The sequence below is a fragment of the Arvicanthis niloticus genome, chromosome X, assembly GCF_011762505.2.
Source record: "Arvicanthis niloticus isolate mArvNil1 chromosome X, mArvNil1.pat.X, whole genome shotgun sequence".
In the NCBI taxonomy this organism is placed as follows: Eukaryota; Metazoa; Chordata; class Mammalia; order Rodentia; family Muridae; genus Arvicanthis; species Arvicanthis niloticus.
Genome location: NC_047679.1, coordinates 69658376 through 69667188, shown reverse-complemented (window position 1 = coordinate 69667188; position 8813 = coordinate 69658376). Strand labels below are relative to the sequence as shown.

Genomic DNA, 8813 nt, shown 5'->3' with positions numbered 1-8813 from the left:
GAACAGTTATTGGACTAGTGGACTTTCCATTGGAAAGCAGCCATTGTTAGAAAAGTTGAAGCAGCCTTCCTTATTGCATTTGTGCCCAGGAGTGGATTGTATGCTCTGATACCCTTCAACTTGCCCATACCCAGAGACAGCTTGACCACCAGGAATTCTGACACATACAGGATCACAGGTGAGCCCCAAATTCTGTCCCAAATACCTGGTCTAACTGGGACCCCCAAGGGCCCAGGTTACAAAGGAATTCTTGCTCAGCCAGAAATACATATTTCTCCCAGTTTGCATATGTTCCCAGATCTTGTGGTCCAGCTCCCTATCTACCCCATCAACATCTAGAGAAAGCTTGACCCCAAGAAGGTCTGACACAACAAAGCTCACAGAACAGGATGTCCAGGCTACCTAACACACCCGGATACATTCTGTCCCAAGAAGACCCAACATAACCACATTCACAGGAGGGACATTCTCTAGTCAGAGAAAGCAAGGCCAGTTAATACCAGAGATAACCAGATGGTAAGAGGCAAGCACAACAACATAAGCAGTAGAAACAAATGCTACTTAGAAACATCAGAACCCAGTTCTCCCACCATAGCAAGCCCAAAGACACCTGAAAAGCAAGATTCAGATCTAAAATCTCATCTCATGAAGATGATAAATGACTTTGGGTGGGGGAGGAAGCAGACATTACTATTCTTATTCATATTCTTACTCTTATTCTTCTTCTTCTTATTATTATTATTGCTTTCAAAAACATTTACTTATTTAATCCTGGGGAAAGATTGGGGCTGATATATGCCTCTTGTGATGATTTTTTTGTTAGTTATTTTATTTATTTACATTTAAAATGTTGTCTCCCTTTAGCATCAATGAGAGGGAAGCAAGTTCTTTTGTCCTATGGAGACTGGATGATAAAGACCGAGAACACAGGTAAACAAGTAGAAGCCCTTAAAGAGGAAACATATTAATCACTTAGAGAAATACAAGAAAAAAAAATGTAAGAGGTGAAGTAATTAAACAAAACAATCTAGGATCTAAAAATGGAAATAAAAGCATTAAAGAAATTAGAAAGAGAGACAACCCTGGAGTTGAAAAACCTAGAAAAGAGAGCAGAAATCACAGATACAAGCATCAACAACAGAAAAAAGAGATAGAAGAGAGAATCTTGGGTGCAGAAGATACCACAGAAAACATTGACACAGTAGTCAAGGAAAATAGAAAAAACAAAAAGTTTCTAACTCAAAACATTCAAGAAATTCAGAACACAATGAAAAGACCAAACCTCAGAATAAGTATAGACGACAATGAAGATTCTAAAGTCAAAGGGCCAATAGACATGTTCAACAAAATTATAAAAGAAAACTTTCCTAACCTAAATATATCGTAACCATAACCATAAACAAAACAAGAATCCATGCAGAACAGCAAATAGATTGGGCCTGAAAAAAATTCCTCCTGTCACATAATAATCAAAACACCAAATGCACAGAACAAAGAAAGAATATTAAAAGCAGAAAGAGGAGATAGGGAGAGATCTCTGAGAGAGACAGCAAGATGGAAGGGGATTCGTCTATGGGCCAAATGCGGAGCAGGATAATCAGCAACTAACAGAACAAAGTCAAGCAGCTGAGATTCGCAGAATGTCTAGAAAAAAAAAGGTAGAAATGAGCAAAGCAAATTTGGAGGTTATAAATACTTGGATAACAAAAAGAGTAACTGAGAACCTTGGATTCGAAGAAGATGTTGTGATTGAGTTTCTATTCAACAAGCTGGAAGTGAAGAACCCAGATTCCAAAATTATTCAAATCAACCTGATTGGAATGGATTTAGAAACAACCTGATTTTGAATGAAAAGAAAGCTAGAGAATTCATGAGAGAACTGTGGCCCTTGCTGTTAAGTGCACAAGAAAATACTTCTGGAATTACTTTTGCTTTTCTAAAGTTGAAGAAGAAAGAGATAAAACAGAGACAAATTGAACAAGAAAAATCGGCATCTCTGAAAAAACAAGATGAAGGTAAAGATAAGAGAAATAAGGAAGAAAAAGAAAGCAGCAGAGAAAAGAGGGAGTGGTCTCACAGCCCATAAAGACGCAATCCAAATTTTCTACCCTAGAAGATGATCTTCCCCTGTCAGGAGAGAAAGCACATTCACTCTTGATCTCCCTGTCGTCACAGAACCAGGAGCTGGAGCCTTTCTATTGTACCAGAAAAGAACTCTCCAGAGTTCCCAGAACCATCAGTGAGAATGAAAGACTCTTCAGTACAGGAGGCCACATCTACGAGTTACATCCTGAAAGCTCCCATGCCTCAACCTGTACCAGAGCCCAAAAAACATCTGCAGGAAAAAAATCTGAAAAGAAAAAGGAAAAGACTGGACCAAGATTTCAGTCACATTCCAAATCACGATCTCCAACTCGATCTTGATCACCTTCTCATACTAGACCAAGATGGAGAGAAAGATCGTGATCATGATCATTCTCTCCCAGAAGGCGGCCAAGCCCAAGAAGATAACCATCTCCTTGAAGAGCTACATGAAAACGGATGACTCCTCCACCAAGACACAGGAAGAGTAGGTCTCCAAGGAGATGAAGGAGGCATTCTTTCACATCACTGTCTGGCAGTCGCTTCTCACCCTTTTTATCTTTTTCCTGGTCACTGCCAAAGAAGCCTCCCAAGAGGACATCCAGCCCTCCTTGGAAAATTGGTAGGTTATCACTTTCAGAAAGCCCTCCATTTCAAAGGCACTGACCTTCATCTCCAACAATTCCACCACCCAAAATTCGCCATTCCCCAACTCCCCATCAGTCCAACCATACAAGAAAAAGTCGTGTTTCTGTGTGTCCAGGAAGAACTTCTGGTAAAGTGACAAAACATAAAGGTACTGAGAAAACAGAGTCACCTTCTCCAGCATCCAAGCCTAGAGAAGTGGAGGTGTCTGCGTCTGAAGAAGACAAAGGCAGCAAAATGGCTGCAGCTGATTCTGTGCAGCAGTCTTCATCTGACTCTGGCTCCTCTTCCACCTCAGAAAATGAGTGCCCCAAGAGATTCCGGGGTAAAGAACAGTGAGGTGGTGAGGTAGGCAGGCAGCAGAGATCCCCCTTCTAAGAGTGCCTCTCTATCACCTCAAAAGTGCCCCCCCAAAAAAAAGAAAAAAAAAGAAAAAAAGAAAAAAACAAAGACTTCTCAGATGCAGATGGGAAAGCAATGGCTCCCTGCCAGAAGGTGAAAATGATCTCCTTCTCCAGCTTCTCCTCCTCCCCTACCTCCTTCTCTGCCCTGCCACCTCACAACCAGGACTAAGGACCCCTTCTCTCCCCCATGTTGTCGCCGCTCACCAACTCCAAGAGAATACACTCCTTCCATCCAGAAGAGATACTCTCCCACCTCCAAAGAGGAGAACAACCTTGCCCACCCCTGCCCAAGAGAAGGGCATCACCATCTTCACCATTAAAGCACTGGTCTCCCACTCTCTACCTTCTAAAAAAAAGAAGCTCCCCAGTCACCAAGAGATGTCCCACCCTCCTTATCTTCAAAGCATAGGAAAGGGTCTTCCCCAGGCTGCTTCACCTGGGAGGCCAGGTCAGTACAACCAAAGAAAGGCATTTGCCCTCACCAAGGCCTCTGGTTCCTCAGATCTCAAGTCCTCCTCTTGTTTGAAGAGGAGCTTCACCATCACCCCAAAGGAAGGCAGTCCCCTAATTCCAAGTACTAGGTCTATTAGGAGACTCTCCAGGACTCTGGACCCAAAAAAGATAAAAATAAATAAAAATAAAAGGATGCCTTACCAAGTCCTTAGTCCATAAGAAGGGTTTCATCTTCCAGATATGTCTCTGGATCTCCTGAGCCAGCAGTTAAAAAGGATCAAACACCACTCTCTCCTATGCAGTCTCAGTTACCCTCGACAAACTGGTTACTTGCAGTACCAGCCAAAAAGACTAAAAGCCCAACACCAAGACGGTCCTCTGACAGGAATTCTGATCAAGAAGAAGGTGGAAAGAAAAAGAAGAGGAAAAAGAAACACAAGAAGTATAAGAAACACGAGAAGCACAAAAAACACAAGAAGGAGAAGGCTGTGGTCATAGCCACCCTAGCTCCTGCAGCTCCTGCAGCTGTTTCTGCTGCCATCCCCACATCAGTTCAGGAAGAGCCTGCAACAGCACCAGAGCCAAGGAAGGTGAAGAGTGAGAGTGAAGCTGAAGATGACAACCTTGATGACTTAGAGAGGCACCTGCAGGAGAAAGCCCTGTGATCCAGGCAGAAGACTCAAGTGTCCCTACAGTCCTAGGTGGACATGTTTGTTATGTTTGTAAATTTTATTTGGTTTGTACTCAATTCAATTTCAAAGTTGCTAAAATGTATTTGAGCTTTAGAAGGTAACATTTGCTGTAATAATTGCTAGGTTGAAATTCCCCATGTTTAAAAGTGGGGGGGTATGGATTTATACTACAAAGGTGTCCACAGTGTATTAGTGACATTCTTCCATTGACATTTAGAGTGAAATACTTTAAGCCAAAAAAAATCTTGTTTTTCAAAAAGGGGGGTTGAATATTGTTGACATTCTTGTGGTTCCTTTAAATGCCCTTGCCTCTCCCAAGAGGTTGTTTTTTTTTTCCTTTTTCCCCCTCCATTTTCTCTTGAATCTTAACACCCATGTAAATTATGCTTCTAACCTTCTATAGGTTTGTAAGCTTGCCCAGCAGTGAGACCACTGTTTAAGTACCATAAAGGTTTGAGTGAGTGTTCACTCTGTTGCCTGTGAAGTCTGCTGTGTGTTAGGATACCAGCTCTAGAGTTTAGGGTTGGAAGCACTTCCAGGCTGATGGGCTGTCCCGAGGAACAGTTCCTAAGCTGACTTGGAGCTCTGGGTTTTCTCCTTCAGGTTGTATTGTTTTGTTTTCTCCCCCTCTCCCCCACCTTTTCTTACTCTTTGTAAAAGCAATTTACTAGACCCAGGAAGGACCCTTTCAGTTATATGAATTTGTTTTATGAAACTTGGTGGCTCTCACTCATGTTCTCACTCTTCCAGTTGGTACTCACAACTGAAGACCTGTGTATTTGTCTGACTGGAAAGGCCTAGACTGGGTTTCACTTGTTTTATTTTATTTTATAACCAAAGCTATATAAAGCTTATGAATTAAACAGAATAAATTTCTAAATTTAAGGAAAAAAATAAAAGCAGTAAGGAGAAAAGGTCAAGCAATACATAAAGGCTGACCTATCAAAATAACAGCAGACTTCTTAACAGAGACTCTAAAACCCAGATCTTTGGCAAATGTCATACAAACCCTAAGAGAACAAAAATGCCATCCCAGGATACTTTACCTAGAAAAATTCTCAATTACCAGGGATGGAAAAAAACAAGATATTCCATGACAAAACCAAATTTAAACAGTATCTTTGTACTAATTCAGTCCTAAAGAAGAAAATAGAAGGAAAATTCCAACACAAGGTGAGTAACTATATCCAATAAAATGTAAGAAAGCAACCATGAAACATAGAAATCCAAGAAATCATAAGAAACACAGAACTAAATAAACAGAAGAATGGATACAGAAAATATGGTACATTTGGACAATAGAGTACTACTCAGCTATTGAAAACAATGACTTCATGAAATTTTTGGAAAATGGATGGAACTAGAAAATATTATCCTGAGTATGGTGACCCACAGACACAAAAGAACACATATGGTATGTACTCACTGATAAGTGGATATTAGCCCAAAGCTCGGAATATCCACAATATAACTCACAGACCATATGGAGCTTAAAAAGAAAGAAGATGAAAATGTAGATGCTTCAATCCTACATAGAAAGAAGAACAAAATATCACAGGAATCAGAGTGTGGGAGGGATCTGGGAGGTAGAGAGGAGGGGGAAGAAAAAGGGGGCTGGATCAAGTATGGGAAGGAACAGGAGAGAAGTACAAAGGGTCAGAAAATCGAATAGAAATATGTAGCAGTCGGGAATGGGGAACTGGGGGTAGCCACTAGAAAGTCCCAGACTGCAGGGAACTGGGAGGCTCCCAAGACCCAAGAGGGGTACCCTCAAAAAGGTATAGAACCTATAAAGACCACCTCCAATAGATAGAAACAACCTCCCAGTCGAATGATGAGGCCACCGACTCATCTCAAAATTTTTATCCCAGAATTGTTCCTGTCCAAAAGGAGGACAGGGACAAAATAAAGCAGAGACTTCAGAAGGCAATCCAGAGACTATCCCACCTAGGAATTCACCTTTTTCAGACACCAAATCAAGACACTCTTTCTGATGACAAGAATTGCTTGCTGACAGGGGCCTGGTATGACATCTCTGAGATGTTCTACCAGCACCTGACTAGATACAGATGCGGACCATCAGACTGAGTCCAAAAACCCCAAAGGAAAAGCTAGGGGAAGGTTTGAAGGAGCTGAAGGACTTGCAACCCCATAGGAAGAACAGTATCAAATAATCGGTCCACCCAGACCTTCCAGGGACTAAACTACCAACTAAAGAGTATACATGGAGAGATCCAAGGCTCCAGTTACACTTGTAATAGAGGATGTCCTTATTTGGTATCAGTGGGATGGGAGGCCCTTGGTCCTGTGGAGGCTTGATGTCCCAGTGTAGGGGGATGCAAGGTGTGAGTGAGTGAGTGAGTGAGTGAGTGAGTGAGTGAGTGAGTGGCTGGAGGAGCACCTTCATGCAGGCAAAGGGGACAGAGAATGGGATGGGTTGTTTGTCAAGGAGAATCCAGGAAGGGGGATATCATTTGAAATGTAAAGGATAAAAATGATTAATAATAATAATAATAAAAAGAAATGTAACATACTCTAAAAATATCATTCTTATATTTGCATAGATTCATTCTATCAGTTTTTTTCATTACAGAACCCTGAGCAATATAATATATACCACATTATAAGTTTGATTTGCATTTCCTTTTGAGCTGTGTGAGCATCATTTTGGGTCTCTATGAAATATTTGCATGTATTCCTTTTATAAAAAATGTTTTTCATTGTATACTTTATAATGTATGAGTCTTCTGTCTGTATGTGTGTATGTGTGTGGACAACAATTTGGGCATGCTTTGTGCTTCCCATAATTTCAGTTAACTCAGTCATTCTGGATTTCTGATGGGGTTGATTTGAGGAAGGAACTGAAGGAGTGTCTATATTGAAAGGATTATCTTCTTCTGATTTTTCCAGTTGGTTTTCCCCTTTGAGTTTTGAACTAGGTTTGGATATCTTACAGATAACTTTGGCAGCTACAAAGAAGTTACCTTTGAATATCTGACCTGGGATACTTCTTTTTGATTTTTTTAATCTTTATTGGATATTTTATTTACATTTCAGATGCCATCCCCTTTCCCTATTTTCCCTCCATAGAAAACCCTACCCCATCCCCCTCCTCCTTTTTGCTTTTATATTATTTTTAATGTTAATCAAAGGCTTCATAAGTTTGGTAATGCTCAATAACAAGATGCCCATAAAATCAGAAGTGTTACCCAATACCCAACCTAGATATACCAACTACCTTTGACTGGTGGAGACACTGGAACATCTACCTCCATGTCCCCCCCCCCCTGCCTTTCTCTCTCCTTTGTCACCTAGCTCCTCCTCTCCTTCTTCTCCTCCTCTTCTTACTCCTCCTCTTCCTCTCCTTACTCCTTCTACCTTAGCTCCTCCTACATATCACCCTTCCTGTTAAAATAAAACTTTTCTCTTAAAATACAATTAGAGCATAACTATAACAATTTGGGTCAGTAAGGTACAAGATATACCTAATACCCAGTCATTTTGTTGACAAACCAGACCCTCTGTCATCCCTACTAACTAAAAGACTTAGATCTAAACCTGGCTTTTTTTTTTTTTTTTTTTTTTTGGCTTTAGAATGAATGTCAGTTGAAAACCATCCTCTCAAATATTTTTCTCAAAGTAAATAGCCTGGCTTGGCTATGAGACTATAAGTCTTCAACCCCGTCAGAAATCCAGAATGACTGAGTTAACTGAAATTATGGGAAGCACAAAGCGCTTCTAAAACTTAGACAAATTATAAAGACCACTGAACACCTGGATAGTCCCTATACTACAAAATGTTGTAGCATCCAATCTTCAGCCTTCTGGCCCAGGATCATCTGATAGACCTAGTAATACAGAATTATTAAGGGCTGATTACTCTGTATTGGCAGATATAATCTGTCAACTATTCCACAAGTGTGTCCTTTTCTAGACAATGATTTGTCTGTAGATGAAAAGAGGCAATTCTTGCCTAGTGGCTGTCTCACCACAACTGGAGTAACTCCAAAGATGCTCAATTTCTTCTTAGAATCCAAGACAGGAAGCTGTCAGAAGCATACAGTTCTCTAATCAAAATGAACATTAATACAGATATGTTTGTAATGTCAATTCTGTGGACTTCTGATGTTTAGAAAACCAACTATCCATGTAATGCAATATGGACTGTTGTCTGTTAACTCCTCTCAGCTATTTCTAAAAAAAAAAAATATATAGAAAACACTCTAACAATAAACTCAGAGCCATTAATTTGCGATATAGGCCCTTAAGTCACTGGCTAACCATCTCAAATCAGTTAGAAAATTTAAAGAAGGACTGGGTCTAAGCCTTGTATTCCTAAATGTGTTATACAGGCACATTGTCCATGAGAGTATCAATATTCATCTCACTTTTATATTAATAAGAAGCTTGTACCAATGAAAACCTTAAATTTGAAATCAAAGTAAATTTTGTACCATTTGAGAAATTATAACTTCATCTTAATAACAATTATACATATTTCTACCAATAGGTTATGGCTATGCATTGAATCTAAGCT

General features: G+C 40.1%; 1 pseudogene; it reads left to right on the top strand.

The window, feature by feature from the left end:
- Window positions 1-2541: 2541 nt before the first annotated feature.
- LOC117694606 (serine/arginine repetitive matrix protein 1 pseudogene) lies at window positions 2542-4285 on the top strand (annotated as a pseudogene).
- Window positions 4286-8813: the final 4528 nt, after the last annotated feature.